The 26,616-nt window shown below is 37.1% G+C and overlaps 1 protein-coding gene across 8 annotated transcripts in view; it reads right to left on the reverse strand.

The window, feature by feature from the left end:
* Positions 1 to 4,908: 4,908 nt before the first annotated feature.
* CCDC171 (coiled-coil domain containing 171) overlaps positions 4,909 to 26,616 on the reverse strand; it is a 156,345-nt gene continuing 134,637 nt past the window's right edge. For 7 of the 8 annotated variants that reach the window (XM_015849031.2, XM_015849032.2, XM_015849030.2 and 4 more), the window contains one exon: positions 4,909 to 6,831. The gene's annotated coding sequence lies outside the window, so the exon portion shown is untranslated. Of the gene's footprint in view, positions 6,832 to 22,256; positions 26,555 to 26,616 lie in introns of those variants that run through there. The other variant, XM_032441278.1, reaches the window with a different exon arrangement.

A 26,616-nucleotide genomic window follows, 5' to 3' on the forward strand; every position in this document is an offset into this window, starting at 1 on the left:
AGTAAAAGACAACGAAGCATGACTCAATTAAACCACCAAATACTGCATTTAAATAACATTAACACCTGACATTTTAAAAGAACTGTGCAGGATTTTAGCTGCATGACTCTCGTTAAGGTCAGTGCTTTAATAATACAGCTTCCCAACCCAAATGTCTGACATAACTTGTATCAGTAAGCCAATTGAGAATAAAGCCTGAAACTAGAATGCATCTTCTTCAACAAATATATTGCAGGAAAGATTCCTCCCATGCTATTGTTTACAGGAACAAATTTTATTAACCTTTGCATAGCACAGAAGTAGGAAAGGACTTCCCATTTAATTCTTAATTCTCTTTCTGTTTGGATAACTCCCTTGTGAACAAGGGATCTTGTAATTATTTTAAACCATTTTTTAATTCATTAAAAGTCTCGAATGTCATTGGGATGTTATAGAATGAATGCAGCATGGGTGCCAGCCAGTGTGTGCCAGCAGAGCCCCATGCATTAAAGAGATTTTATGTGGAATCATGATGGGCTGGCAAATAAACAAACTTAGTACATACTGAAGCTACTGAAAATAATGACCTATTTACACAAATGTATCACTACCACACACATATACCAAATCCTTCCACCTAGTTGTATTTTCCCTGTAAAGTGTAAAAGATGTATGATTTACTTAACAGAGTATTGTTCACAGTAAATAGTCCATTATATTTGTTGCCAGAACATTCAGAACCAAGATATTCCCATAAATTAAGCCATTCAAGCACTGATGAGTGAACAGTCATCGAGGCTGCTATATGAGTTAGCTATCATGCCAAAAAAAGTAAAGTAAATGTGTCTATGTATTAAATGTAATTGTCTTCCATTTTGAAGAACCTGCACTAGGAGGTTATACACTTGTTCATCATGAAAACATAATTAAGTAATAATTAAGTAGTAATGATATTATAATACTGAATATTATAAATACTTGATAATGATTAAGTATTTGTGCTTAGAGTGAATCCATTGTTATTTATTTTTTAATTAATGACTTTTATTCAATAAATCATAGCAAAATCTTCTAAAGTTTTAATCAGGCACAGTAGAGCCATGAGAAGAGAATCTAGGATCAGTAATGATCACTTTCACAGTGTATATATATATGTATATATATGCATGTAGCAAAACGATCCACTACTGAATAAGAAAGTAAGAACAAGGTACATGAACAAGGTGAATTCAAACCTCTTTGTGCTGCAAGGGTTGGAAAGTTCTGAAAGCACCTGACCCAAGGTGCACCTGTAAGTCTGTCATTAGTTGTGCAGCACAGGTGTCAGGGGTCAGGGCTGCTTAAGAACCTCACTAATGACCTAGTAAATGAGATGCAGTCATCCTCTACAAGTCCGCCATAGATTAGACTGGGGGCTAATCAGATATGGAACAACATAGCATAAAAGGATCTGGAAGTCCTCATTGACTCCAAGTTGACCACAAGACAGGAATGTTCTCTTGCCCAAATCATTGGCAGAATGATAGAATCAGAATCGTAGGCTCACTGACTGGGTGGGTTGGGAAGGGTCTTAAGTATCATACAATCTTGCTACCATGGGCAGCGTTGCAGCTGATAAGGTTGTACAGGGTCCCATCCAGCCTGACCTTAAACACCTCCAGGGATGGGGCATGCTCCAAACATCTAACCCAAATCTCACCTCTTTTAGTTTAAAAACATGCCCCTTGTTTTATCAGACCATGTAAAAAGTCCACTTCCTTTCTCTAATGAGCTCTTTTTAATTATCAGAAACCAACAGTAAAATCTCTTCAAAGCCCTTTCTTCTCCAGACGGAACAAGCCCAGCTCCAACAGCTTGTCTTCATAGACTAGGTTCTCCATCCCTCTGAGTATCTCCGTAGCCATCCTTTGAACATGCTCCAATAGCCCTGCATGCTTCTTATGCTGGCAGCCCCAGACCTGGACTCAGTATTTCAGATGGACCTCATGAGAGCAGAATAAAGGAGAACAACAGTCACCTCCCTCACTCTGCTTGACACCCTCTTCTGATGCAGCCCAGAATACAGTTGGCCTTCCAGGATACAAGCACACACTGCTAGCTGGCTAATGACAGGTATTTTGTCCACCAGAAGCTCAAGTCTCTCTCCACATGGCAGCTCTCAAGGTTCTTCTCCCAGTCTGTACATGTATCTAAGACTGCCTGAACCCTGGTGCAGTACCTTTTACACGGCCCTGATGAACATCACTCCATTCATGTGGATGTATTTCCCAAGGCTATCCAGATTTGTTTGGATGAAATCTCTTCCTCCAGTTGTATCCACTGCATCACTCAGCTTGGTGTCATCAGCAAATACACTGAGAATGCACTCAGTCTCACTGTCTAGGTCATTGATAAACATGTTGGAGAGCACATGGACCTCAGAAGTATACCACTCATCACCAGTTTCCCCCTGGACGCAGACCCATCAGCCACAACCCTCTGGTGAGATCTTCCATCCAATTCTTTAACCACTAAATAGTCCACTTTTCACATCCATATCTCAACAGTTTACAGATAATACTGTGCTATGGGATCTCACTGAAGACCTTGCACAAGTCCAGCTGGAAAACATCAGTTGCTCTTCCTTTGCCCACTGATGCTGTCACTCCATTGTAGAAGCCATCAGATTAGTGAGGCACAATCGGCACTTAGTGAAACCACACTGGCTACCTTGAATTACCTCCTTGACTTGTAAATATTCACTTTCATCAGACATGCTCTTTGCTTACAGTTGGAGGGAGTCTCCTCCTAGATGTTCAAGGATTTGATAGCTGTGATAGGAATAGATAGCTGTGATTCTTTTTGCTGGTAGAAGATAAGGTTCGGGTGTATAAATACCTGCAAAGAAGATGCAAATAGTTTTTTCTTTGCAGTGCTTAGTGACAGGGCAAGCAGCAATGGGCAAAAATGGAAATGCACAAAATTCACTTAAATGTAAGAAAAGGAGCAATTTTTACTTTCAGGGTGAATTCACACTGGAACAGGCTGACAGGAGAGACTGTGTATAGACTTCATTAGTGCAGATACACAATCCCAACTGGACATGACCCTCAGTAATTTCAGATGACCATGTTCTGAGCACATGGCCCAGACTACTTGATTTCCAGAGGTGCCTTCCAAGCCCAACTGTCCTTTATTTACTTTGTGCAGAAATGAAATTTATTTTCCAGCAAAGGAGAAGGCTCCCATAATCATACATCAAACTTGGCTAACAGTAAAGCTTGTACTGAATTTGCAAGTATCTGTGGGGAAAAGGAGAGTCGAAAAGCCCTTCTACATTATTGTTTACAATATGTGGAGTGATAATACAGTCAGCTCAATAAATGCTTTGTTGAGAACTGCATGCATACACATACTCAAGGAGTTTGTATTAAAAACTGTAAAACTTCCTGTTTGGTGGAAATCATATAATTCACAATCATCTCTTTTGAGAGATGAGCTGCTTGTTGGGAAAATAAATAAATTTTATTTTTAGACCTACAAGAAGGCATATCTGTAATCAATTATTTCTTGTGTGATTTTCCAAAAAACCTGGAGAATATTCTAATCCCATCAAAAATAGGCTTTCTTCTAAGGAAAACTTGGTTGTTCCCATAGAACAATATAGATGATGGAACTGAGGTTCCTTAAGTGGAAGCAGTCCATTTGACATCCTAGGCCCAAACCACGCATAGCTTTGAAAGTAAGGCTCAAGGTCTCAAACTTTGTAACTTCTAAAGCAGGACAAAGAGAGCAGAGGGTACAAACCAGTCACGGATGCTCTTTTGGCAGCTACTTTTACCCAACTTGTCACTTTTTATACACGCAGGATTTTTATTGTGTCTCCCAAAAATGGAAAGAAATGCCTCGGTGCAATCATCTGCACGCTACTAAGATCTTGCCAGCTGGATTTCTTCTATTTGCTTGGAATTTATCACAAGCTCCAATTTATCACATGCCTGGAAAGGCAACGTGGGAGTATTTCACTAATGATAATCCAGTTTATTACTCAACAACTTCTTTACAATATGTGAAAGAGGAGCTTCCCATTACAAATGAGACATCTAACATCCAAACAACACATATTTCAAAGTCTCTTCAAAGAACATTGGTTTATGAAAAAGTCTGCAACTTTCAGCTGGTTGGTATTTGAACAGATTGAATGAGGTATACACCCTCCTTTCAATGAAAGCATACAAATGAGTTCATGTGAGAAATCATAGCTTGCTAGATTATTTCTGTTAACTACAATCAGTTTGCCATAGCTGTGACCTCTATACAATCTTAATGCTTGTAGCAGCTGAAGTAACTAGAGGAGATCAGTCCTAGTGACAGCTTGATACGGATTTCAGAAAGAAAAACAGATTTCATAAATAAATCACTCCTCTCTTTCTACATACACAATATCACATGTATTGGCGATGACAGGGAAGGGACAAGAATGTAGCAAATTTTCTTCAGTAGGCTGAGATAACATAGCACCGTCTTCCTGAAACTATAGAATACCATGAGGATATATTTTAAAAATGAAACATACAAACACTTCTGCATGCACTACTGAAAGAACTGCTCAATGTATTATGAAATATATTACTTCATTCTTAGTGCAAACATAGCAGAGACTTGACATTTTATCTGTCAGGGAAGAATACCATACTTACAGCACCTTTTCCAAGATTGGTCTCTGCCAGGAAGCAGGAAAGCCAGCACGTTGGAGGGAAGCAAAACCTCTGTCTTCAGTGTTCAAGACTAAATTAATCAGCATAAAGAAAAGTAGTGTTCTTCCTGTATCAGATAACTTCTATTCTTAGAGTTTAGTTTTGGAGAATTTATTATTTGTTTCTGCATGTATATCATGATATATGCATGCATATCATGACTGTCAGCAATGGACTTGCACAGGAGGCTACCTGAAAACTTGGAAGTCTTTGATTAGAGTTCCTTTGTCTGGTATTTGAGATTTATATCAACCTTTCTGGTTCCTGAGAACAAGGGCAATTGGAAGACTTTGATCATCATAAGTCGTATATTATCCACACAAATATTGTTTTCCAGAAAAATAAATAAATAAATAAAATGGAATTTCAGCAGTCAGGACTCTAAAATCAAATCCCGTCTTTGACATATTAGAAGAAACTACAAATTCCATAATGCATAATATTATTTTTCTAATGTATCACTGGTCCATAATAAGAAACAATCTATTATATAGATTTTGCATTCAATCTTTTTGTCAAAAACTACATAGTACATCAAAAGTTAATAGCATTGGGGAGTTCAGTGATTAATATGGAAACAAGTGGTATATTACACATTTTCTTTTGTTCCTCATTCACAATGATGAAACTGCTAGGATTTAACCTTTAAGGGTTAAAGAGTTTAATCAATGTCAATGTCTGATCTTCTGAAGGCGATAAAGAACAGTCTGTCTAGTGATACCCAACAGAACATCACTTTGTCAAGCCACAAAGCGCCCAATAGCTTGTCAAGTAAGTTACCAGAAACCTCTTTGTGGTTAGAACTCAGCTCCTTCCTGCTTGACCTATTATTTGATATTTGACCACTTGGTTGCAAGACACTTGCTCTTTCCAGCTGAAATGTCACTGGGGCATCTTGTCAGCTCCCCGACATCTCGGCCTGACATACAATTTTACTTTTGTGTGCTACAAGGCAGAAAATGCAGGGCAATGGCCTTGCTTTAAATTCTGTCAGCATCAAAGATGGGCGTCACTCTTGGGTCCTACCAACAACAACAAAAAAGGAGTCTATTTGAAGGTCAAAACAGCCATTACTTTAAAGTCTTTCAGCTTAAACTAAATATATTACCTGCAACATTGGTTTGGGAACTGTCCTTATAAAGTACATAAACATATCATCAGAAATCCTCCCTGCACAATTGTTCTTCTTTCTTATGAAATGCAGACTTGATAAAAGGGTGAGTTTTCAATGCCTGCAGGGACCAGATTCAGCAGTTAACTTAACTTGTTCAAATAGGCAAGTGGTATCATGTAGCTTTACAAGGAGCAACCTGACCTTCTCACATTGACCAGCAGTGACATTATTGTGCAGGAAGAGAAGCAGTCACATCATTTCTGTTTTGCACAACCTGCTTAAAGTTTGCAACTAAATGCTTGTCTTCAGTTGAGCTGACAAGAGAAAAGAGGGGGCTCAGTGAACCATGGCAGGGCTGCCATGAAATGACAGGAATCATTGGCATACATTTCAAATAGCTCTCTCAATCCTATTAAAGTATTGCAGTCCTGCTTTAAAATAGACAAGTATGAAACAACTTTGATAGATAGAGACTAAAATGGCTTATTGATTTTTTTTTTAAGACTGAGGAAAATTACCCAAAATGTGTCATTCTTTAACATTTAAAAATATATTACATAAAAAATGAGCAACCACAATAAATAAAAGTTTTAAAAAATAACTGTTTTGGTATGCAAAGAACTAGAAGCATAGAAATGTGAACATATGAATGCACATTTTCATAAAACCGTAAAATTAATGTCAAAAAATACAAACGCTGAACTACAATCCAAAGGTAGCAACAAAATTGCACTTTAATTGCATCATTTTACATTAATGCAATTTTTTTTCCTTCTTGAAGATTATTGATACAAAATCCATTTTCCATTGTTCTTTTGGGACTGGATGTGACATTTAGGCTGAAGGAATAGACTGAAGGCTGGGAATTGGCTCTATTGTGCATAAAACTGTTGTAGGGTGTGTCACGATCAGCTTGCAGTGCCAAAAAATCTGGGATTCAGCGCTGGTCAGGCTGAATTCCTAGCTTGAAGTCATGGTGATGTCTGAACTCCCTCTTGATTCCTGAAGTAAAATGAAATAATATAAAAAAGAAAATCCTGAAGGATTCTACATTCAACGTTAAGCAAGCAAGAAAAATAGTATATATATTAATATACCTTTTATACTTATGTAATATTACAACCTTTATAAACAGATGCATCTGAAGTATCTGCTAGTGTCCATTTTTTGTTTCAATCATTTATTTAGAATATGTGATACCTGAATATACATGTATGTATATGTAAACCTTTAATAAGCAGAAACAAAGCAGAAACACAGTATTCTGCACCATTAAGTGTTTAAAAGTGTTATTAAACTATAACCAATATTATTTGAAGTGTCTAAAATACACACAAGAAACATTTAGTCCATCATCATTCCTAAGTTTTGATTTTCTTAAGCAAGTAAACAAACTTACCGTTGTCACTGTTACTGGGGAAAATGTCCTTTGTTACAAGTGGAAGTCATTAAACTACTTTAAAATATATTTTGCCATAAATCGAAATCGAACACTTCATATTCTTTGAGCTTTAGCTTGTTAGAAGATTGTTGAGAATATACACTGAGTGCACCTTGCTGGGGAACACAGCTCATCTTTCACTGAGTCAGACATTCAATCAAACAGTTACAAAGGTTAGACCAGCTAAAATTCAACATTAAATATCTTGCAGAACCAAAACATTGTGCACTCTACTATGAATACAGATATATTTACATTAATATAAACACTAAATAGAGATACTGCATATTTATTTAAATATCTATTAAAAAACACAAAATGCAATGTCGTATTACTTTTCTGCCCTTTATCAAGATATTTTTAGCCAATGTACTATGTAGCTGTGAAAAATACAATCAACCATTTCATTATGACAGAAAGTATGGGAAAACTTCACATGCAAAGCATACGTATGGATAAGATAAAAAGTAAGGCCGTTATAGTTTATCTTATTTTTTAAACATTCTCTTCTCAGCATTTGAGGAATGTATGTGCATTCACATACACAAACACACAATGAGGCAGAAATGCACATATGTATGCAGGCATACAGGTTCCAACACAGAGACTCACTGATATACAGAGAGAGACAGGATGGTGTATGTATATTCATATTTTAGCAAATCCAGACTCAAGCATATGTATAAAGACACATCCATGAAAGATCCCCCTTTCCTCTCTTAGTACTGCTGGAGAAAAATCAATGGTTGCTTCTAATACCTATTTCAACAGTTCTCTTTGATATGGACTCTTTTGATTTCCTGGCTCATCACAAGCCATACTGCAGCTCGTGTAAACTGCTGGGTTATGCTACACCTTCATTAAGAACACATACAGTAGCCAAATTAGATGACTGGTCCAAGGAGATAATAAAAATGGGGTAGTGCCTTTAGTTTCTCTGAACAACTCTGCTTATGAGGTGGAGATAACCACAGTAATCACGCTGCCTATTCAGTCCTGCTCAATACTATGCAGAATGGGAACCACTACAGAGCAAAAGCACAAAGAAGCCTCACTGAGTTTGTAGCAGCATATCTGAAATAAGACCTCAATGAAGGCATCCACCTCTTACACTGATTAATAGCTTGTTATTTGTATATTTTAATTAGCTGGCATAAATTGTCTCTTAAAAAGAAAGAAAGAAAGAAAGAAAGAAAGAAAGAAAGAAAGAAAGAAAGAAAGAAAGAAAGAAAGAAAGAAAGAAAGAAAGAAAGAAAGAAAGAAAAAGACTAATTCATAAGAAAATATTAAGAAGACATTGATATATGCAAATAAACAGATAAACAGTGAGATTCTAGAAATGTTTCTGTAAACAAAGTAAACAAAGTCACTAAGACATAAGTTATTAACTGGTTTCACTCTGGATAATAAATACTGAAGATAAACATAGAAATTTGTGCTTCTTTCATTATCTTAATTTATCGACATGTCTTAATGACTAAAATCACAGGCTACTATTGCTACCTCATAATATTCTTTTATATAAATATATATATAGTGATGTTACTTTTTGAGGAATATGGCATCAAAATCCCAGTAAAAAGAAATGAGATTTCCTTTGAGAATAGCAAAAAAAGGTATGAAACTTAATGATTGGCAGCAAGTCAATAGACTATGTTACAGTAAAAGCTTCACTGTTGGGGGAAAAAAGCTCTGCTTTAGTTATCCAGATCCTGTACTGTACTTCTTACAAGGAACAGAATACTATTCACTGAGTAGAAGGGAAATCAGATCAAATAACGATGTGATTGATGTAAAAAAATTCTTGGCCATTACTCATAAGAACTGTTCTGGTGCAATATCATTATATACATTCATGAAGAATAAGAAAACCATGTTCTTTAGGTTAGTAGAGGGAAAGAAAAAAAAAAAAAAAAAGAAAGTGCAACTTTTACAATACACGTTGTTTGAACACATACCCATACAATAGAATTTTAAAGGCAGTTACAATTTCCCAACAGAGCCCCTCGAACTTTATTATATTTAGAGACCTTTCTAAAATATGTATTAAACTGACAAACTCAGATGGCTGTGCCAGGGCTGTGATGATTATCCATCATATGAATATGCATTGAGATCATTTTTAAAAGAGGAATTACCTATCTTAAATACTATATCTGCTCAGGTAAATCTTTAACACAGCACTTTTATTTACCTGATAGGCCATAAATGATTCCATCTAAACTGTTTCACTTCATCAGGTAAATAGGTATTTAGGACACAGCAGGTCTAGCAAAAAATAGGCTTTCAAAATGTTTATGGAACACAGTAATTGGTCATGTCCTATGGTCCTTTTTCAAAGTTTGATAGTCTATGAAACACATTCTCCCAAAAGAAAAGAAAAGAAGAAAGATTAGTCTATATTTTGAAATAGTTGCTTTTTACACTGTGGTTAATTCAAGCAGTTTTTTTATTGTTAGACTTGGAAAAACAATTTCGAAAACAACTGTTCTCTACTGTTCTTTTGTGACTAACCTGTGATCACATTTAGGATCTGGTTAAGTGGTTGTCTCGTGATATATGTGCAGATTTACAGAAGTTAAAACTGATTCATAATGTGTTGCTTTATAATTTATGACATAGCAAGAGAACACTGCAATGCCATCAGTGTTATGTTGGTGTGAATATACCTGCCTATTCAAAAGCATCATGTTGGGATCAAAAACACCCTATTTTGCTTTTATATATCAACACTTGTGAAGTAATACATGCAGTCAGATGCTTGGAAGTAGAAAACTGTGGATCTCTTTTGGCAGTGGTGCAAACAAATAACTACAAAAAGAAATACTCTGTCAGAAATACGTTGTTTATATTCAACAGCAGGAGTAAGATCTATAACCAGAGTGGAAGATACAAATCAGTCAGGATGGTTTTAGCCTTCAAAGTCAGCACAAAAATAATTTTACTGGACCACAATCTTCACTGTAATACCACAACTTTTGAATTGCTTTCTACTATTTATATGTTATAACAACTCCTTCCCATTCAGCAATTTCCCGCCACAATTTTAGTCACTTTAAGCTCTTTTCAAATATTCAATTTCAAAACACATTTCCCTTCTCCCCCTTCGTTATATATGTAAAATCATTAAATATATATACATATGAATAGTAAGCATAGTAACATGCTTTGTGAGTTAAGGCTTCTGGACTGTGAATGACAAACTTGCAGGTTTGTCTGAGGGAAGGAAATAATGAAGCCACTTAGAACAGAAAATGACCAAGAATGTGACAAAATGAATGGACTGAAAGAATACCGAAGTTGCAATGTAATACAAAGACTCAGCTAGAGAGGTTCTCTATAACTCATTCTTTTATCACAAGGCAAACTGAAGATGACTGTTGAATTACATAATAAGGCCAAAGTGTTATCTATTGGAAGTCACCGCACTACAATCTACCTAGATAGTGGGGATGCCTGGCAGAAAATAGAAGTACAGAGGGAGAAGCAAGCTGTAGTTTTTCCCAGCAATCTCTAAAATCTCTGAAAAGGCTGTAGCACAGCCACTCGAGTACAGAGGAGTCTGAGTTAAGCACAGAAGCTGAGAGCAATAGGAGAAAAGTGGGAAACAATGTATTTCTTCACAGTTGATTTCTCTTACTGATTCCTTCCCTTCTCCCCTCCTCACCCCTCACATTTATACATGTATGCACAAACCAAATGGACAATGATACTTTTCCACCTTCTCCCATCTATGCTACCACTGTGTTCCTTCACTGTAGCAATATCTATCTCAGTACATGTTAAATAAACAAGCACTGTCTTTGATTCCATTTTGCTGCACGTATGTGGAAAACCTATTTCCCTTTTAAGAGATGCAATTTTTCTGATCATTCACAATCTTCTTCTCAGACTGTTACCACCAAAATTGAGCTGGGTTTTGCCACACAATACCAATGGACATCAGTATGCTGCTAATTCACTTGCTGCTAGAAGCAGCTCAAACAGACATTTCTCACTTGAAGTGAAACAAATAAAACATCAGACTGATGAAAATGCTAAAAACAGCTGCTTAAAATGGAAAGTATTACTACTGACATTGTTAGTTAACACACTTCTTCAAAGCAAGAACGTATGCTGGCCAAAACTAGAAAGTTTGCTTCCCGAGTCAATGATTTTGCAATTCTGTATTCTGAGACTGTAAGACTAAATATCTGCTCTGACACAAAGTAAGAAAATAGTAACATTCAGTACAAATTTTAATTGTCAGCACTCCTGCTTGGATTCTGGAAAAAATTTACCATCAGAGAATAGTTCAGGGGACTGTCAACTCATTACATATTAAGTCAGAAAGGTAGACACACAACACACTTTCTTCCTTGGATGCTGCTAGCCAACAACTGTAATGGCTTTTTTCATTTTCAAAGAATTCCCTCTTCAATTTTCAGGAGTTATTAAACAAACATGATTATAAAATATCTGGAAATAATTTTTTTTTCCTGCTTCTATAGTGCTTTTGTATTTAATGAATTCAGTGAAATCACACTCTTGAGGCTCAATTAAAAACAATTAAAGGAAGATTTCGTAACATTTTGTTTGTTTTCTAAAAGGAAATTCTTGTTTTATTCAAACATACTTAAATGTGTTCCATTTGAACAATGGAACATGGCTTACCACATCAGAACACTTTATCTTCAATGTCTTCTTCACTTAAAGAGAGATAATTTGGTTTTGCGTTGTTAATTTTAATGATTTCCAAATATTTGGCCAGAAATCTACCCTACAGCCTACAGTGTCTTTTTTTTTCCCAGACACTGCACTGGATACACATAATAATCTCCCATTTCCAGGTCAAGTTATATGCACTGCAATGTAACAATTCCAAAACACTAGGCAAAAAAAAAAAAAAAAAAAAAAAAAGTAGTGTACTATTTTCATGGTGAAATGTTCACTAGATGTGGTCCTCAATCCAAATTTCCAACTTATTTACTAAAGGAGCATGATATCATGAGAGATAAATTTTGCCCATACTGCCTACCAGAGACTTTCCACTTTCCCAAGAATTGAAGCAACTACGTTTTGCATCAGTGTACTGTAAGACACTGATACTCCTGTGGCTTCCAATAAGCCTTTCTCAGCCTACGTGAGTTTTACTACAGCTTTTTATCACCTCTGATCAGTATTTCTCTCTGATGGTCACCTTTGCTGCTCTTTCCTTTTTTTTCCAGAATGAAGATGAGATGACAACTACAACTGGAGTCTAAAGTACACATGACCATACACTGAGGCACAAGTGGCTCATGAAGCAGCACTCGCCACTCACTGCTTCGACTTTTCTTCTGTCAGTGCTCATAGAAAAGCAGTCACCATCCAACAAGTTAAAGTGTCAAACTTCATATTCTCTTGAGAAATGTATTCAGTCATCACCTAAACTCCTAGGCAGTGTGACTGTCTGACGTAAGCCTTCAATGTTTCTTCTGAGTTGCATGCATACTGCCACTCTAGCATAAAAAGGAAAGAACTGTATTTACATTCATTTTGCCAAACATTAGCATCTTCTGTCCAATCATTTGAATGCAGAAGTGTTAGGAGAAAACAGCTTAGAGAACAAGAGTTGACACGTACAGTGTGAAATCTTAAGGTGCTTGAATGCAATGAGGGAGAAAGTGAGACAGAACCACATTTCATCTCCCTAACTGTGCGATAGTCCACATGAACTTTGTGACAGGTCTCTGTCTCTCAGCCACACTTGACTAGCTTCTGCTGACATTCAGCTGTCAGACAGCAACCCTTTACCATGCCCCTAACATGCTCTACAGCTTCACCCAATTAACTCGCTTTCACTTGACATTGCAGCAAAAAGCTTCATAATAGGTGGTCAAGGTGCATGGTGTCTGCTTGCCCTCTAACTGCTCACGCACAGCAAAACGCTTAGCTACCTTCCTTTTTGTCTGTTTGCTCAGAACGGGTGCAACTACCATCTATGCATTTCATTACTAAACAGACAAGGAAAGCTGAGGTTTGCCAGTAGGGCATTAATCAGTCTTTCACTAAAGACTAATTTTAATGCAGAATCATAAAGCCAATCGTCACAAAGATTTTGGCAAAAATGAAATTACACTAGCTCAATAAATCGCTTCAATCATTTTATAATTAATGAAGATATATCAGCAACACAGGTAAAAGGGGAAAATATGGAAAAGGTAATTATTTCTAACAATGCCGTTTAACATTATAAAGGAGAAAGATCTACAAACACTAGAAGTGTCCTTAAGATTCAGTTTTCTTGCATTAAAAAATATTCAGGCATTCAGAATATTATTTTTTTGCTGTGCATTCCCATCAAATCTGCTGTATTTTAAAGAATGAGGATTAGAACAATCTATGTAGCTAACAAAACAAATGAACTATTTAAAATGGGAAAAGAAAATATTTGTGGATCTACTGATAGCTTATTTTAAAATGAGAAGAAACATGGAACTTACTGCTACTCTCAAGACAGACGCCTTGAGAATATACTTTTGCTCACTATTTCTCTCCAAAGAATTTGAATAAATAGGTAGACTAAGTCAGAAAATTCCTTCAAGAAGCCAATACTCAGCATGCACTGATGATATTCAAGTGCCCTTTGATGAAGAGGCTTGTTAACCAAAGCTGGAACAGACTGGATGAGTGTCTGGACAGCAGAATTATGAGAGCAGCTGCAGTGAATGCTTTGTGGTAGCCTTATCGGATTCAGCTACTCAAAAGACTGTCCACCGAGTCCATTCAGATTCAGTTGTTTGCTAAACTACAGTAAATTCAGGAGATTATGTTCCCTATTTGCCCTCCCAGAACATCTATAGGGTCTAGTCCCCATGAAGTTTTCTTTAAAAACCACTGAAAAAGCATTTGTTATATGAGAGATCTGTTTTTTATAAAGAGAAGCAAACAATCAGATTGCAGAAACTGGAAACTCAAGAGAAGCTGTAAACATGAAGGAAGGAAACCAAAAAGGAAACATATTGATTGAGGTGTAAAGCATACACGTCTTTCAACAGTAATTTATGGCAAGGAGATAGAACCAACTTATCTTTACAAAAGGTGGTAAAAAGAAGCATGTCATGTGTACTTAGGGTACCTACTTTAGCAGAGGTTCTGGGCTTGATGGTCTCCCCCTTCCAACCCCTGCAGTTCTGTGATTCTGTGACTTGGAACCGGCACACCTCTGGCAGAGGTTGCTGATGCCAAAATGAGCAATTTTCAGCAATGAAAAAAGACTGTAATGAGCGTCTCACTCATACTTCAAGTGAATAGGAAAATGTTATTACTCAGGCTTACAAAAAAGTGTCATGAAAAGACAAGGACTTTCAGTGGAGAAAACAACTGCAGATCCTGAAATGTGAGGAGAGACTCTGAACTCATGAATTGACAGCCTTTAACATTCCATAGAAAATACTGGATTGTAGGTAGCTCACAGAAGACAGAACTGGGATGATAAGCTGGATGACTAATGCAATTTGTCTGTACCTATCTGAAAAACAGTCTTTTCCATTTTTATTTTATTTATTTTTTTTTTTGGTTGTTTGTTTTAGCAGAGATTGTAACATAGACCAACTCTTGCACGTTGAGCAAGAGCATGTGCATTTGCAATAGGCTACAGGCCTGTAACTCAGCTTGTCTAAAAACATTAAACCAAGAGGCCTCTTTATAAAAGATCTTCTAATGACAGAGTGAAAAATGATAGCATAATGCCATGCTTAAAAGTGAGCTGTTATTGCTTTCAGCTTTATTTTCTCAACAGGAATGTTTATTATTAAAACCATCTATGTTGCCAGAAGACAAAAGGTTCCACCCTCCGAGTGCAGGCCAGTGCTGTGGCATTTTCTTGGTCATCCAATAAAGATGTATAGACTGTCACCTCTCAGTCAAAATCCTGATAAGGGCTTTATCCCCTGCCCCTCAGTACAGCTCCGAGAAAGATTCACCTTTGGCTCCCTGTATGTTTGAGGTATTTTTCAAACTTTTGTTTGCTTACTCAAAAGAAACATTTTAATGTTCATTCATCCCCAGTAAAACCTGGTTCACAAAACTTCAGGAGGAAATTACTCCTTCTTCTGTAAATTGCATATGGTATCTTGTGCAGTGTGTATTCAAAAGGATTGTTCTAATGGGTAGCTTTATAACATTAATGGTTAGGGAACACAGTTGGTATTCCAGCAGTATTGCTTATAAAATAGCAGTTGATATCTGAATGGCCTAAAAAAAAAATAAATAATAATAATAATAAAAAAAGAATATTTTAGGTTCAATTTCAGTTGACAGCTAACATGTAGGTCTTTTGTAAATGCATGATCCAAATTACACTAACTGGGCAAGGAATCAAGCTTATCAGTTATAAACAACTTGAGTGTGGGTGAGCTCGGGTTACTGTATCTGTTGGTTTTGGCCCAATTTACATATACAGTTAAACTTCAGACTGAGATTAAACAACACTAACAATTGCTTCAACAGAACTTTTTATACTTATTAGATTTGAGAGTACAATCAGCCTCTAAGAACTGTTTTTCAGTCAGGTACTAGACCATCACTTTCTGTGAGGCTGAACATGTAGCCTGAGTGAGGCAAATGGAACTAATATTTCCTGCATACCAATCATATTTTATGCGAATCAACATTAAAAAAAAAATGCTAATGGAATTTCATCCTTCAGTATACATATGGCAAATGTGTGTTCTGAAAGCACAGAAGAGTTTCTTCCAAAAAAGCCACCACATACAACACTGAAAACATTCATCCGGCACACAACGTTTTTATCGAAATTTAATGAGAAGCATAGAAGGAGACTTGGAGAGAAGTTCCTTCAGCTTTTTGGCTTTTGCAGCAAGAAAGCTGTAGCATAACTTTAAAAAATCATTTTACACAGGGATATTTCTGTAATTTGGTGTGCTTCCTATGTTTCAGAATGGTATCTTGAAATTCCTTTACTCGGAACTCCTGATTAGATTATGTTCTTCCAAAAAATCTTTTTTATATAGTATGGCAAACTTCAGTAAGGAATTAAATTCAACCAGAAATTTCTAAAGCTATAGGATGTTTTGACACGTGCAAATTGAAATGAAACGGGATGACTGTTAGTGCCAGGCAGCCCTAGTTAAGTAAGTTTCAGGATTTGCTGAGGCTCCCAAAAGAGTGCAGTTCAATTAGAAGACCCTGTGAAAGAACCCTTAGTGTTGTGAGTCTGAAAGACAGAGAGGGACCCTACCAGGGGATTATACCCCTGTAATCACCATATGAACCAGTCGTTTTGTGATCAAGTGACACACACACACAGGTACTCAACCAAATCTGTAAGATCAGTGAGCTATTTCACAACTGTGGTTAATTACCTGTCATACCTAAATAGTACAAAAAGCTGCTCAAAATATTGATGAACATACAAATTTAGCGAAGGCAAGTAGCGCAGTGTCAGCTTTATGGCGACATTTCCTTAGTGAACCACATATCAACTGCAGTTCAGGCACAGATTCAGAAGCATGGTGTCTTAACATGGATCTAAAAGTTACAGGGATCTCTCTCCAAAAGCCTGAAGAAATGAAGCAATCATACTATCTGAAAATGACAAAAAGAAATAATTGTGTCACCATCATGCCATTTGCTTCCTTAATACCATCAAATCTAGCAGGGAAAAAACTATTGATTTTCCACACTATCCTTGCCCACTTTAGTACTTCAATACACTTTACTAGTTACTGTGCATATCAAAGGGACCCTACCTTCCATTTAAAAAAATAAAAATAAGAAAAGAGGCAGCTCCTTCCCTTTCCAAAAGTTAGAACTTCTGAAAGAAGTCAACAAAAGAATAATTTTTTGGTAAAATGGGAAAAATATATTTTAAGGACCACATTGTATTTTTGAATCTCTTTACCTGTACTGAACTGTTACACACACTAAAACAGAAACAGAAACATTTGAAAATGTTTTTATCATGATAATAGCCTCACAGTTGACAGTAAGGTCCTTTGCACTATCAGGTACTCATTTCACACAGTAAAAATTTCTTCAAGTACTGGTTTATTCAGCAGGCCAAATTGCTGCAGGGAGCCAGGTCTCTAGAGATAATAGGTCCCCACTATGATTAACTGGAAAAACTGTGCCTTTGCTACATAATGTGGGGTTTCACAGAATTCCATGAAAGGTTTTTATACGTAATTTAAAGATGACAACAATAAATAAATATGTATATGCTGGATAAATACTCAGCAGTGTGACTTAAATATGTAAAACCCAATAAAAATAAACACTAAGATGTAACTGGCTGACTGTATGCCCCTAAATCATGTCTACGTTACAGGAACAGGCATGAGTTAAGAACAGCGTTATGCTTTATGCCTGAACACTGAATTTCCTGTCTTTTTATCTGTGCAGGTCGTATTCTCTAACATATTTTATAGAGTGCATTTTTTTATTTCTTGCATTACCTTTTATCCTCTGCACAAAATGCAAACCATAAGACAATGGAAGCAGGTAAGCAGAAGTATTCCCACCAAAACATGTTACTCTATAGTGAAAATGTCACAGAAAAGAACACAAAGGTTGCTCTTTTTTTCCACAAGTGAAGAGGATGTAAACATGAACAATTACATAAGGAGGTAGGAGAAAAGAGCATGAGCAAAAACTTTGATTCTATAAATTCCAGAAAGGCACAAGCTCAAGGAGATGGTTTACAGCACCCTTCTTCACCATCATCATTATCTCCCTTTGGCATGTAACGGATCTTCTATATGCTCTAGTCTGACAGCTGAGAAATCTGTTGCGGGACTGATAGTAAAAATGATGCCTGGTCCTTCCAAGTGCACCAGGAGCATTCTAAGAGGAGAAAGAGTCATCAGAAGTACCTGTTTCCTTTGAGGGAAGGTTTGCCCTGAGCTGACACTGGATTTTCTAGGGCTGGGCATTGTCTCCCTGCCATCCAGAGGGAAATACAAACATGTAAACATGACAGGCTTAAAGTACAGCTTTTGAGGGTAATACTTAGATATCCACTGTAGATTCCCCAGCCCAATCCAGTTAAATGCCAACACACTTATTTATATATTTATTTATTATAGTGAGCGAATGTAGCATCATGCATACCACGCTGAGGGGACGCTGCACATACAAGCATTTCTGAGGCTGGCTGAGAAACAAGACTCTCTCCCTATTTGGTGGACAGTGAGATATTGCTACAAAATAAGAAGAAATGCCATGAAAGAAATCAAAAATCCTTCCGCCTATTGTACCAACTGATCTAATCTCAGCTCCCAGGTAGCATCTCAATACCTTGCACTATTCATTGAAGCTAACAAATGAAGATCAGCCCAGAATTTTCTTCTTTTAACGCTGCACTGAATAATTAGCTTGACATACACAAAAATGCAAAATTAAGCAGGAGTCAGAAGGAGTCAAGGAAATCATTATTCACAACATCATACTTCATGCGATTTAAATTTACAATGATATGAAAATATGAGGAAGATGACAACCTGGATTCCACACATTCGCACACCATTTAAGTTTCTGAGCTAGACTCATTCAGGCACAGCTATGCTTTAATCCCCTCCAAAAATTTCTCAGTGAATTCTCAGTCACAGAAAAGACAGACATTCTCTTTATGTTTAACCTACAGTTTAACAGGGAATAATAGAAGCTTCCCAGCTCCCTTTCTTGAAATAACTTCTTCAAACGGGAGGAGGAAGCACCTTCTGGCCTGAGTAAAAGTTCTTGAGTCTGGAAAGAAGTGAATTTGTCTGCCTTTGTAGAGAATATTCCTTTTCTTCTATAAAGCCAGTAAAATTCTGTCCTTGGCTCTGTTCTTTTGTAAAAACTTTTTCTCAGGGTTAAATGTCCTGGTCTATAATATCAAGTTCTCAAAATAACAGCCTGTCTAGCACTCCCAATGCTTTTATTTCTACTATAGCATTAGCAATACACGCAATCATATTTAAAAGTTTCTCTTATTTTGATGTTCTGAAAATTTTACTTTGTGAGGTGTGGGAGGAAGGCTAAAAGAAACAAAGGCATGTAGCAAGCATGAAGCAAACATATGCAGCTGGCAGATAAAAAGCACTGTATATTACCAATGAAACACATTCTGAAAGGCTGCGGCATAGACATCTGACAAGGAAAATAGTATCACACAGCTGTCTCCTGACTCAGTGTTGTCCTCCACAGCCACCGGGGCCGTTCTGAAACATCCAGTCCCACAGAGTCCCACAAATCATTTTGCAAATAAAATAGAAGACCAGCTCACTTCTATCTTTTTCTTTCAAAAACGGAACAAAATGAAACACAGGCATTCAGTTCCTTTCCCCTGTTAATCTGGTGCAGACAGCAAATGAATGGGCAGTGTTTCTCTGCAAGGCAGACTTGAACCTTTGCTTTAAAGCTGTTTCCTTGTCCAAATCATTAGTCCCTCTGAACTAATTTCCAATTAGTTACTCTAGGAAGTACAATTGTTGCCCTGGCCTGAGCACTTAGCGTAGGAGATGAATACAGTGCTAGTTTCCAAGTGTCTTGTTTTCAATCCTGGGAACTGAGGACCCTTGCTTGTGAGCTGATAGTTCCAGTACCTTACTAGAAACACATTTTTAATGCCATAGAAATGCAAACCATGAACGAGAAAGGGAAAGGAGCTTAGCTTCCTGAAAACATGACCCTCCTTTTCTGCAGCTCAGCCAATGTCTTGAAAGATTTGTTTTGAGCTTAACATTGGAATAAACCTGTGGTCATTTAGGAGCTTCATGGTTTCCATTAAACCGCACAGCATGGACATTTGGAATTTCATGGCAGCGGTGAAGTGAGAATGTAGACCTTGCTTTTCCAAAGCACAGGCAACTGCCGAGAGCTAACACCCACACACATTAACTCACATTCCTTAGCCAATTCTTGTCATTAAAGAGGCTTTCAAAACAGACAGAACACAGCAAATAAATAAATAAATAAATAAATAATACCACCAATAACTAAAGAAACCACTAAAATCGCCTTCTTGAGCACTTGAAAGCAGAATACTACCAGTAGAAATGTAATGCTTAAATGCAACAAATTCACTGTGTCCATCGATAGTATTCACGGCATTAACTCTGCAACTGCACTGAATAGCTGAAGTATTGGAAACCACCTAATTACCCAAACATTTACCTCTCTGCAGGTGTAAATACATGGGCCTAATAAGCTTTCCCACTGTGAAAGCAGTTACTTAAATTATATTAAAATATTAAAAACTATTTAATGAGTTTTTTTCCCCTAAAGTAAATTGAGTGTGTGCCTTAACCTGCTTCAGGCAAAGGAAGTTTCAAACATATTGGTTTTGAAACTAGCCATTATTTCCCATGTTGCAAAAATGGCAATTTTATTTCCCAACAGCAAATGAAACTGTCAGGAAAATTTAGATGCAATAAAATTGGGTGGTTAAACCAACATGCTGGATTTGGAATAAAACTGAATTAAAGGAATTAAAATTAAGCATTATGTCAGTCAAACTTCATAAGAACTATTTTAAACAGGGTGGGTTTTCTTCTTCTTCTTCTTCTTCTTTTTTTGCAAAAGTTAGGATTTGGACTCGGTGAAGTCCAGCCGTAACTACCCATTTTATGTCCATCAACAGTGTCACATTTGAAATTTGCGCAATGAAAAATATTTTGCATAAAATGTGTTGCTTCTGGCAACATTTCTGCCTAAATAAAAAGTTGTCAGGCAGTGTGTGACTTTAGTGGTACAGAGTTTTAAAATGGTGGCTTCAGTCCAAGGCTAGCTAATAACGGCTGACATGCACTGGAATCTTGAGGCCTAAATCAACATTGTTTTCACAGCTGTAATTAAGCCACCTAATCAGAAGCACATTTTGACGGGACAGTTTCTGGAAGCCAGACATTACAATTTCTTATGCCTGGAGCGCAGTGGCTCATGAGAGGTCCTCATTTAATTTCAGGGTTTTTTTTTTTTCTTAAAAAAAAAAAAAAAAAAAAAAAAAGGCTGTAAAATGAAAAGACTATAAAAAAGCAGTGTACAACTGTTGAAATGAAGCAGGCCTATGTGTTCATGCCTTGACCAACCCTGCATCCCACCCTCCTTCGGCTCTCTGCCGAGTCCCCAGCTCTCAAGTGGCAGCTGCACACAGTGAGATTAAGGGCTTCTGCCAAAGTCAACAGATGAGCTGGTCTGAACTGGCTCTCTGTGTGTTCTGATTGTAAATTGTGCTGGTGATGATTAGAGAACTCTAACACAGGATGTCGACTCTTAAAACTGTCCAGAGAAAATATTATTTTTTTTTAAGTTCAGGAAATTTTTTTAAACTTCTTTTGTGGGCTGGTACGTAGTGTTGTGTCTATAAGCTTTCACACGATTCAAAGGTGAATTCACACAAATGAAGTAACTAAATTACTGAAAGTAAGGACACCTCTACATGCTCCCAGCAAGATCCTTCATTTAGGGATGTTTACACAACAGTGTCGATGCTGAATGCAATTCTCTAACTGGTATATTCAAGCAGACTTGTCCTTCTGCCACCTGCCAACAGAAGATACCCCTAATATTCAGGGTATCAACATTTTGTACTGTGCAACCATTGCTTCAGCATGTTGTCATACTTGAAATGGCTAAAATGTCTTGCTCATTTTCTGGAACACAGCTACATTAGTAACTTTAACATAAACTTTCAACCCCAGAGGCCATTGTAAAACTATCAATATGAAGGCACCAGTCACTGGGGTCTGATTACATTTAGTTCTGCATTTTAATTACATATGGATTCTATTAACTGAACCTCTTGCCTTATAGGCAACATTTTAATCAAATTACTATAATTTTCAAATATGTTACAATAGTTTGACAAGTTAAAAGTTCACATACCTAGAATATTGAGTATCATTTTTTTTTTTTTTCCAAAGAAAAGGAAGTATTCTTTACCAAACAGCAAATGTGTTTTTTGATTACTGTAACTGTTTTTGAACACCTTGCCTCAAGTCACAAAATGTGATTTATAATGTTGGTTTCATATTATTATATTTTTATTGGTGCTACATAATAAGCAAATAGTTTAAACTCCATGATTTATACAGTTTGGTTACAACTGCTACTTATGTAAGCAATACCACATAACAAGGTGAGCATTTATACCAGGATACCTGCATTCCTTGACTGTGCAGTAAAGTTGTCAGCTGAAGGCCAGTTGCTTGCAGTCAGGTAAGAGATGCAAATACTTCTGTAAAAAATTGCTCCCTGGTAGATATTTCTGCTTTCCAGAGTCATCCTAATGAAGACTTCGAGCTTAGAAAATGGAATCATTTTAATTTTTTGCTCACACTGGTCTTTCCTCTTTCATCTCTATTATTACCTCAACAGTTGGGAAATTCTCCTTGCGGGGCTGTTACATGTTCCTTTACTTAGTAACACTTGAAGAACATTCATACACTTCACAGTAAATAATCCACACACCGCTAATTAACAATAGAGAGCAGTGTTGCAATTATTTGAGGTTTACATCTTACTGAGTTCTATCCTGGACTATTCCCAAGAAAACGCTGCAAGACAAAGGTAACAATGAAAATATTAAGGTTTTTGTTTTGTTTTGTTTTGTTGTTTTGTTTTTTTCATGGGTAATTAAAAATTAAAAGTAAGTGTCTCAAATCTTTCACAAAATCAGTTCAATTCAAAATCTTAAAACAAAATCTTTTCGGTTCAACTGTACACCAGGCTAGCATGAAGTAGTGGAAAAGCCATGCAGGGTTTTCATCAAGGACCCATCTGCTTCATGCAACATCTGGCAAGAATTCCCCCAGCTACATCAGTCATTCCATGTTCTAACACAAGAGATATGGCTCCAGCCCATGAAGCACGTTCTCTGTCACATAACATCACACTGACGGAGTGTGAGCCTTTCTCCTGAGCAGCAAGTGAAAAGTCCAATAGTCTTCTTCTTCTCCAGCTCCCTTCTCCATCATTCTATGTGTTAAGACACTGCAACCCACTTAGATGCAACTCTCAGCCTTCAAACGACAATTAAAGCAGTGGAACAGCAAGAAGTAAAAACACAGGGGAAAGATATGCACTGCCCTCAACAGTCCAGCTAAGTAGATAGAGACTGTCAGTGGTGTCGTTAGCTGGTAAGCCTGAGTTCATGGTGTTTGTTGTCTCTCTCCCTCCCATGAATGAGGTGCAAGTAGACAACGAGAACTGAGAGCTTGACTGCTCCAAGGAAATATACTTTCTGCTTAATGCTGTTCTTCAGTAAAAAACACGATGGCTTATGTATATTTCACACGCAGGATCACTTTACTTACTTCCCTCACTTTATCAAAAATTATGATCTTTACATTTCCACTACTGTGTGAGATATCACTAGGAATTTTTAGACAGAAGATGGACGTAGCCACAACTGTAGGGGTTAAAAAGCAAGGATGATGAAAAGCCACATAAAGCAATGAGTGATTTGATTTTCAGCCCCGGTTAGGAGTAGCATCCAAAGACAACAGTTGTTTCATGGCTCGTTTCATGAGAACTCTGCTCCTCTTGGAATCTTTCACTGAACCCCTCTCACCCATCTGAAACCTTCTCACCTTTTACAGTTAAAGTCATCCGTCTGGCTTCCCAAATTTCCATTTAACCAGGAAAGCTTTTCCCTCCTCATCAGATTAATAAAGTTACTCTCTTTCCCCCTTCACTTTCTACTCTCCTTTGATTCTGATGTGAAAGCAAAAAAAAAACAACTTATAGAGTATAATGAGATCAGCTGCATGCTTAAGGCCACAGAGATGCAGTACTCTCTAGGTCAGAGAAATCTTAGGTCTGAAAGCTATGAAAACACCTTCCGGAGCACTACCATAATGAACTGAATTCACTTAGTAACTGAAACGTGTCAAAGCACACTGAAAAATACAGCATCACTACATCCGCTCCCCACAACACTGCACTTGTGGCCACAAGCTCCCTTAGGCAGGGACTCACATGCTTGCTGTGTGACTAACTTCATGCCACATCTTACCCCACAGCACCCACAAAGTAATTGCTTATGACTGCGCTATTTCACAGCACAGCATTTAAAAGCTCTCAGTTCAAAGCCTGCTTGCTCCTACAACTCTGAATGAAAGTGCAAGCACAGTAATAAGTTAATATATTTGAAGACATAAAATGGATCAAAGTAGTAGAGTCCAGTACAGTTAAAATATTGGCGGGTGTTCATTTAAAAGGAAACCTTGAAACACAGGCCCATCTGTGATGTTGACATTACTAGCTGTTGCTGAATAACTACAAACAGCAAAAAAAGAAGTATGGGAACACTTTCAGCTAGTGTCTTCTCCTCTGTTGGATACAGTTCCTACTGTCGAAATACTTCCACTGTAGACCATTTTCTAAGCACATTAGGTCTTCCTAAGGCAAGTCATAGGAGGGCACAAGGTCAGAGACATATGAAGGGAAGACCACTAAGAAGTTTTTAACTGTGATAGTGGTACCTAAATTTCATGGACCAAATGGCAGTGCCAGTCCAGTACTGAGTTCAATGCTCAGTGAAATTCTCAATCTCATTTCCTCCTAGAGGCTCGCTGCTGCCTTCTCTGTTCCACATCCGACAACCCCAGTCAGCAAATAACCCAAATGCAGCAAACTGTGGAGAACAGAACTGTGACTATGGCAGCTGCATTTCAGAGAAGGTAAAGTAAAAAAGAAATTAAAAAAAAAAAAAAAAAAAAGGAAATACACAGAAGCAAAACTGCAATGACTGCAAAGAAAGACTATTAGAAAAGACTAATAATCAAGAAAAACAAAAAACAGTGCTGCTTTATCAACAAAGGACAACTTAGTGCAAAATTTCATCAAAATCAGAACAGGGCACTGTCAACCAAACCTTTAAAATGTAAGCCATGCTGAAAACCCATGACTCCTGAAGGTACTGAAAGTCACACTTGATGAAACATTCGCACATATTATGGACTAATTCCACAGAAAGTACATACATTACAAAATATTCAATAAACACAATTTTTTCAAGGTAGTAGGAGAAACTAGTCTGGATTTTTGGAGGAAGGGGGCAATTTACATTAAAATTTTTAAATATTTTCAATTAATACTTATGCTGAAGTTCAATTTAAACTGTTACTTGAGGGGGAACTCTTTTTTCTCCCCAGTGGGTTGTATAGAAGGGCCCACAGTCAGTACTGCAGTGCAAACAGTATGATTTGTACATCTGTACTGTATGCAAACACAAATTACTTACTAAAGGATTGCATTTAATCACAGGCACCAGAGAGCTGGGGGTGCAGTTTGTTTGTTTTCACTGTAACAAATCAAGCCACTGCATAGCTCTTCACAAGCAGGACTAGTGTAATCTTCTCTAAAAGCTCTCTCAATCAGAATGAAAGCAAACCTCACTGCAGCAAGTCTGGCAGACTTCCGAATCCTTAGTATACAAGTGGTCATCTTGTTCTAAACAACGAAAACAATCATAACAGGCAAAGGAGCAACACAATTACACTGGGCACAGGCTTAGCAGGATGCATGTAAACCCAGCAGAAATATAGAGGAAGGCTGCTTGGAGAAAAGAAGTAATTTTGTCGAGTATCTTAGGTCGCACATCCACAGATAAGGCAATGCAGTCATCTAACAATGATCATTCCAAGATCTTAAAAGTGAAGTTCAGCACTGACTAGTATATTTTCTATTTGTGCTAATTTTCCATCATGCTGATCCAATTTTGAAGCGTGTTAATACATAAACACAATTGTTTTGGAATCAGTCAAAATTTGGAAGTCACAGCCACAACCTTTGGCTATATGCAAATATGCTCATGTGCTTCTGTCATTTGATTTGACTGCTCTCCTCTTAAAGATCTTCTTCAAAAAGGAAACCTAACAGTCCTTGTTTTCTCTACAGTTCTTTGCTTCATGAGAGGGGGAAAAAAAAAAAAAGGAGGAAGAAGAAGAGAAACAAAACAAAACAAAAATGCCTTTAAAGATTTAAGATTTCTTCTTAATCTTGTATCGAAAAGAAAGATGAAGAAATACACCAAGTGTATGCAAATGGCACAACTTACGCAGTCTCATTCTAGACCTACTTGACTACACATTCAGGCCATTTATTTATTTGCATGTCTAGCTTCCTACATGCCTGGCACAAATATACCTGCATTCAACAAAAATGTTAGAAACAGTTCTCAGTGATGAAGAAGTTCCTTTATAGACTTAAACAAGTTCAAGTATCCTTGCATACAGCATTTTAGAAAATAATGATTTACCTAGCCTTATAACTGGATCACAGCATTTACTGAGATGCATAATTTACCACAATCATCTACAAAAAAAAAAAAAAAAGTCATGTATCCTAATTAATATTGTGCTTATGTGCACCACTGA

Source organism: Coturnix japonica, chromosome Z (genome assembly GCF_001577835.2).
Source record: "Coturnix japonica isolate 7356 chromosome Z, Coturnix japonica 2.1, whole genome shotgun sequence".
Lineage (NCBI taxonomy): Eukaryota > Metazoa > Chordata > Aves > Galliformes > Phasianidae > Coturnix > Coturnix japonica.